This window comes from Schistocerca americana, chromosome 4, assembly GCF_021461395.2.
Source record: "Schistocerca americana isolate TAMUIC-IGC-003095 chromosome 4, iqSchAmer2.1, whole genome shotgun sequence".
Lineage (NCBI taxonomy): Eukaryota > Metazoa > Arthropoda > Insecta > Orthoptera > Acrididae > Schistocerca > Schistocerca americana.
In genome coordinates, this window is record NC_060122.1 from 763744475 (window position 1) to 763752366 (window position 7892).

General features: G+C 41.7%; 1 non-coding gene across 1 annotated transcript; it reads left to right on the forward strand.

The window, feature by feature from the left end:
• The first annotated feature begins 690 nt into the window (after positions 1–690).
• Trnat-ugu lies at positions 691–765 on the forward strand. Its single transcript has one exon. It is a non-coding gene; the product is annotated as a tRNA-Thr (tRNA).
• The last annotated feature ends 7127 nt before the right edge of the window (positions 766–7892 follow it).

The following is a 7892-nucleotide window of genomic DNA, read 5'->3' on the forward strand; positions in this document are numbered from 1 at the left end:
GGACAGAATAATGGTGGGATACGTGACTGATCCATCGCACAAGAGGTGTGGGGGTTCTCGAACAGACCACAGCACTGTGACGTCGCACCGAGGCATCCGCTGAAATGTACCCAGTGTGCAATCGTGGGTTGGATCAGTGAGCGGTCGTGAGGCCGAATGTGTGTCGTGATTGAGTGTTGTTTAATTGAGCCAGTCCATTATGTCCGTGAATACCAGCATGCCGCATTTTTTCACGCACGCAGAGTACGGAGAAATGCGGTTTGTGCATGGATACTATAATGGCAGTGCTCGTCTGCCTGTGACGTTTCCCTGATCGACGAACCCCGTGGGTCAGGGTATTTCCATTTATTTTTCAAACATAACGGGGGAAACTACCTAATGTACATGCAACATCAGAACGAGAGATCACCCAGTTTCAAGAAAAACGGAAGATATTATTAAAATAGACATAAATGACCTGGCAGACAGTGAGAGCAATCTACTATATATGACGGTAGTATCTGTTACCGAAAGAACAGTTACCGTGGATGACCATGCAGCTTTGCTAGAAATGAAATGATAATTAATTGGACACCCTAGCTGCAAACAGGCGTTGATGTACTTCATTGGGGACATGTTGAAAATGTGTGCCCCGACCGGGACTCGAACCCGGGATCTCCTGCTTACATGGCAGACGCTCTATCCATCTGTGCCCGCGATGGCTCAGACGGATAGAGCGTCTGCCATGTAAGCAGGAGATCCCGGGTTCAAGTCCCGGTCGGGGCACACATTTTCAACATGTCCCCAATGAAGTACATCAATGCCTGTTTGCAGCTAGGGTGTCCAATTAATTATCATTTCATTTTTAGCAAAGCTGCATGGTCATCCACGGTAACTGTTCTTTCGGGAACAGATACTACCGTCATATATAGTTAAAATATGGCTTTCCGGCCATTGACCTTGTGCGAACTCACAAGCTATGCCCGACCTCGTACGGTTGGTAGATTAATCTGCCACGAGTGATGAGTATGATGGGCAAACATCTATTAGGCGCACTACGAATGTAGTGGTGTGGACATGGTGGGAATGTGGATCTCACGGGGAACGTGCTAGGGATAGGTCCCTGCAGATGCACTATCCTCTGTGCCAGCGATGGCTCAGATGGATAGAGCGTCTGCCATGTAAGCAGAAGATCTCGGGTTCGAGTCCCGGTCGGGGCACACATTTTCAACATGTCCCCAATGAAGTACATCAACGCCTGTTTGCAGCTAGGGTGTCCAATTAATTATCATTTCATTTAGAGCAATCTACGTTTGTTTGCTGATGGTGCTGTGGTTTACGGTAAACTATCTTAGTTGAGTGGCTGTAGGAGAATACAAGATGAATTAGACCACATTTCTACTTGGTGTGCTGAATGTCAGCTATATCTAAAGATAGAAAAATGCAAGTTAATGCGAATGAGTAGGAAAAACAAACCTGTAATGTTCGAATACAGCATTAGTGGTGTCTTGCTTGTCACAAGTCACAGCGTTTAAATATCTGGGCACAACGTTACAGAGCAGTATGAAGTGGAAAGAGCATGTGAGGATTGTGTGTGTGTGTGTGTGTGTGTGTGTTGTCCTTACCCTAAGTTAGTTTAAGTTGGATTAAGTAGTGTGTAAGCCTAGGGACCGATGACCTTAGCAGTTTGGTCCCATAGGAATTGACCACAAATTTCCAAATTGAGGATTGTGGCTGGGAAAACTAGTGACTGACTTCGGTTTATTAAAACTAGTGGATGCAAGGAGTGTATCACAAGATGACTGTAGACGTCGGGGATCTATGCTAATCATCTCAAGTGTTTCTCCTATTCTGATACCTTTATATGGTAATACTTGTGGTCTTTGGTAGTCTTGCCTACTTTTACCGCGTGACGTAAAGCTATATTGATAGTCTGTAGAGAAATCATGATAATTCCGAAATACGATATTACACTTTGTGCCACTACGTTAGTCACACGTTGTTGGTTTATTGCCATGACTGGTACACGTGATCATTTCTCTCTAGACTTCAGTCAGATGTTGAGGACTTATCTTTCTGTGTTTTATAATGAACGACTAACGTTGTTACTACGTTGTCGTTGAGAGACCAACGGCGTTTTACTTCTTGAAAGAAATAGGTTTGCTGAATTGGATGTTTTTCATTTCCATGTTATTTATTTATTTTTGTGCACGACGTTTCGTCCGTGTAATCATGTAATTTCCGCGCAAAACATTCAACCCGTTAACTACGTGCGTTCTGACTTACTGTCATAGAATTTCATATGCAGTCCGTGGCTGACTGGCCCTAAGAGCTGTAGCCTTTACATTCGGTTCAGTATAAACAGAAACAGCAGCACGTAGCCAAGCGATTTACTATTTTTGTGAAACACTGAGCTGAGTTCTAATGATTACACTGAACCGAATGTGATAGGCACAGCTCTCACCCACGCAGGCACAGACTGCCCATGACATTATGTAACTGTTACCCAAACCGTATGTAGCTACAGGGTTTAACATTTTGCTTGGAAATGAAATGGTTACAAGGCCGAAACGTCGCGGTACACAAAATAAAAGTAAAATGGAAGTTTTAGATCCTACTGCAACTAAATTATTTTAACTGACTTTTTGTTTGATCGGTTAGCCTGTACAATGAGAGAAATGGAATACCTGACGATTACATTCCCTTGCAAGTTGGGTCCACAAATACGCTCTCTGTTGTTGAGCCGACAATAGCGTGGACTGGAATTCTTACGCTGGTGGTGTGTGGGGTGTAGTACATCTCACTTTGTTCGTTTATACATTTTGAATATTTTAACGCTGGAATCGTTGGTTTAATCAATTGTAAGATATTACTATCTACTAATATTATTTTATATTACTAATATACAGTTACAACAATAATACTGAACTTATTTATTAATTACTAGTCACATACGAGTTGTGAATATTGAGTCATACAACTCCGACAGTTTTTTAAGTGCAAAACTATTGTACTGAAATAGCAGAATAGATCAGATTAACAAAAAAAGATCTGTATAATGTAGGGAAACATAAGAACTCTAAACTATGTAAATACATTTATTTGTTATACATTATAAGGTTACTGTCAACAAAATATATTTTATGTGTAGACAGTACCACAAAATACTCATTATGCAAAAAAACATTTTCCTGACTCATCATCTGATTTCTATTTACTGGCTCAATCGTCACACATTACTACGAAATGGTCCATACATACGTATCTGCCACATCTCTTGCAAGTATATTTTGCTTTGCGGTATTTATTCCTTGGACATTTGACACAATGACTTTGTTTTTCCTTGAACTTTGTTATAATGTCCTTGAGGTAAAGATTCTGTTGAATATCGTGGGACACTTGCAGCGAGTTCCGCAGGGAGATTCACATTTTATCTCTGATTTACTTGGATCTTAATAAGTTGAAGAGACAAATTCTTCAAGAACTTCCGACGTATTTGTCCCGTTTTTGTTTTAGAATCAAAAATAATTAGGGCGTTAATTCCTGCCACATTAATTAGAGCAAAGAACAAGGTCAGCGCCCATCGTCTGCTGCTTCTTGATACATTAAATGAGGCAGTTCATCTGCAACATCAGCACCACATTTTCTAATACTGTAGAAAGTATTGATCTCAAGTTCAGCCGTATCACATGTGGAAACGTCAATGGTAGCATCATGGTGCATTGTTGATATCAACAATACCACTATATTCCTTTTGGGGACATATGGAACCAAAGTTTTGTCCTCATGAAAACCGAAAATCTTGGAATGAACTCTTCGACCTTGTGCGTTTACAAATGATTGTGGAATCAAATGGTTCAAATGGCTCTGAGCACTATGCGACTTAACTTCTGAGGTCATCGGTCGCCTAGAACTTAGAACTAATTAAACCTCACTAACCTAAGGACATCACACACATCCATGCCCGAAGCAGGATTCGAACCTGCGACCGTAGCAGCCGCTCGGCTCCAGACTGTAGCGCCTAGAACCGCACGGCCACTCCGGCCGGCGATGGTGGAATCTCTCTCTTTTTTGGTATTATACCAACCATAGTAAGTTTATGTTCCTTTAGAAGTTTTTACGCAAGACTGCAATTTGTGAACCAGTCATCTGCTGTAACTTTCCTAGGAGAACCCGAAATTGGTTGTATAAGTCGTTCCACTATGTCTTCTGTTTTATTGCTCGCTTTGAAAGGCTCCTATAGCTGCTGACCTACATAGGCTTCTAAATTCACGTTGTAATACATACTAGCATCAACTAGGGCAAAGATTTTCAAACCATACTTTCCTGGCCTTGTGGGTATGTATATTCTGGATGAGCAGTTCCCATGAAACGATTCTAATTTTTCGCCTAATGTCACATATTCACTGACAGAGAAATGTATCTTACAGTTACCCGCATGCTGCATAAGAACATCTCTACTTGCAGCCAGTGCGTCTACTTCTTTTCTGGCTAATCGAGTATCTTGGTCATCAAAACGAAGATACCGCAAGACTAAGCGGAATCTTTGGAGGGGCATAGTTGCCCGAGAAATTTCTGTCCCAGTTCCATCATATGTCCAAAGATCTTCCACATTCAACTAACATGCCTTGTGTGTATATACTATATACAGGAGCCCGAGTACTGCCATAATTTCGTGTTTCATAGTCTGTTTTAGTAGATATTGTTGTGAACATCTCTCTTTCTGAATCCCCATGTGGTAAAAGTATTTGTTCAGTAATGAAGAAATTGAGACATTCTAATGGTACAGCACTTTGTTTGGCATCACCAACGATACATGGAATGTGGGTAGTTATATTGTGCGACTCTGTTCTAACATAAGGTCGTGGTAATTCTTTACACCATTTGGCTTTTCCGTATTTTCCAAGATAATTGCTAACGCTGACTTCATTTTCGTCATTTTCATCTCCTTCTGATTATGTGTCAAGATCACTTACAATAACAGCATCATCTTCATCTTCGGAATCGACAGGTCACTCGTCAAGTATATTATCAATCAATGCTTGTAGTTGGTCAGTTTCTGGCCCATAAAATCTATCTTTAACACTATTTGCTGTTAATTACGCAATTAAATGATATATCTTACGGAAAATACGATAAGAATTTAACGAAATTGTTACCTTGGTTTTTCCTCTTCCGGGACACGAATGCTGTGTTGGGGTTTCACAAACCCCAGCGCGCACCAACTTGCTTCAGCAGCACCTCACGAAGATTTGTTCACAACTAAACTCACTTGTACCACTCTACGTACCTCACGTGGCAGCACCTGTAACTACAAAGCAGTGCAACGTGCAATCTAGCGATTAACAGTAGAAATTCGTTGTATGGGATGTATCAAACCCCTACACACCACAACCGGGTTAACTTCCCCTCGCACAAAATCTTTTGGCTCGTACATTTCCTAAATTTAAAATAAATTGTCAATTATTTTTTAAATTTTTGGTTGCACGTGTTTGTGAAGACATTTCGCCAAGTTCGTTTATTGTAAAGTGTTTAAATTCAGAATTTTTATATGTCCGGAGATAAAACTGTGTAATTTAGAAATAGATCACGTAAATTAAATACCATCAATAATGGATTATCTAATTTGCGCTTTAATTCGTCAGAACGCCGAAATGATTAGTACCCCGCCCATAATGCTCCAAATGTTCTCAATAGGAGAGAGAACCAGCGACCTTGCTGCCCAAGGTAGGATTTGGCAAGCATGAAGAAATACATTAGAAAGTTTCGCCGCGTGCGGGCGGCCGTTATCTTGCTGAAATGTAAGCCCGAGACAGATTCTCATTAAGGGTAACATAACGGGACGTAGAATATTGTCGACGTACCGCTGTGCTGTAAGGGTGCCGCAGTTGAAAACCAAAGGGGCCCTGCTGTGAAAAGAAATGACACTCCAAATCATCACTCCTGGTTGTTGGACCGTATGTCGGGCGACAGTCAGTTTCGTATCCCAGCGATGTCTGAGGCGTCTCCAGACAAGCCTTGGCCTGAAATCTCGTTGACTGGAGTAGAAATGCATTCAGTGATGACTCCTGCTTTGAAATGAGGACCGACGACCAGCGAAGACGTATCTGGGGACTCCACTGGCAGTGGTGGGATACAAACCCGACTGCTGTACCCCATAAGGCCCGGTCTGGGGTACCAGGATCCCTTTGGCTGTCACCCGCGGCATCCTTAAACCACAGAGTTACTTCCACGGTATTATACGCCCAGTTTTGTTGCCATTCGTGGTAAGCCATCCTGGGCTTACATTTCAGCAAGACAAAGCCCGCCAGCACACGGTGAGAGTTTCTACTGCTTCTCTTTGCGCTGACCAATGCCTACCCTGGCCAGAAAGGTCGCAGGATCTCACCCCAGTTGAGAACGTTTGGAACATTATAGGCAGAGCCGTCCAACCAGCTCGGTATTTTACTATGTTACGTGCCAATTGAACAGAAGTTGGCGCGATATCCCTCAGGAGAACATGTAGCAACTCTATCAATCAATGTCAGACCAAAGAACTCCTTGGATAAAGGCCAGAGGCGGAACAACGAGTGTATATTACCCATATCTGCAGACTTGTTTGGACTATATCTCCAGCGGATATCATCCTACGTCTAAATTCAGAGGACACTTGTAATTTCGCTAGAAACTAACTGTCATTTAGAAAAAAAAAATTGTCGCTGGCAACTGCCTGATTCTCCATTGTGTTACAACATGCGTTTCCTAGCAATAGCAGGGTTATCTTTCCCCATTATATTTATTTGTACAAATAATGAGACATGTATACAACAAATTTGGATGAAACTTCTCCACGCTTTCCTGAGCTATATTTTTGTATGACCCCTTTTCACCACGAACCGTCAGACAAAGGAGTGCTGGGGGTGTCTTACTGTCACAGTAAATTTTTCCAAGTAGCTTGTGATAAGAGCGCTAATTTTGGTAGAAATACCCCCAGGCATAACAGAAATATGTTTACATGTCTCTGTTGTTGAATCCTTCCTGTCCCACCATAGAACCGACAACTCTAAGGGCGAAGGAAGCATCATTGTGACTGCCACCAATAAGGTTAGCGATGGCGAAAACTATGGATTTGATACTAATGGCGATCGGTACAAAAATTTTTATGTATCGTATCTTCTCACCCATCCCCCGCACCAGTAGATGGTAGGTAGGTATTAACCTCACAGTAACCTATACGAGCACGTACAGGACAACTCACGAAAGTTTCATTGTAGTCGAGTGAATGGCACAGGATTTCATAGAAGACGAACAGACCAGCAAACAAACAAATATAAGTTTTTATATATTAGATGACTGTTTCAGAATTAAATTCAGTCTTCAGTGGCACAATTATCTTTATCTCGCTTTGTTGGTATCAAGAGATTAATCTGTCATCTTCAGAAGTCCACAAAATTTGTGATATTAAAAAACATCGTTACAACTTGCTCATACACTTAAAAAGGACTTAATATTTGCTTAGCAGATGTCAGTATCTTCTTTACAGAAGTATAATGCCATGACATCTCCAAAAAATACAGGGTGTTACAAAAAGGTACGACCATACTTTCAGGAAACATTCCTCACACACAATGAAAGAAAATATGTTATGTGGACAAGTGTCCGGAAACACTTACTCTCCATGTTGGAGTTCATTATATTACTTCTCTTCAAATCACATTAATCATGGAATGGAAACACACAGCAACAGAACGTACCAGCGTGACTTCAAACACTTTGTTACAGGAAATGTACAAAACGTCCTCCGTTAGCGAGGATACATGCATCCACCCTCCGTCGCATGGAATCCCTGATGCGCTGATGCAGCCCTGGAGAATGGCGTATTGTATCACAGCCGTCCACAATACGAGCACGAAGGGTCTCTACATTTGGTACCG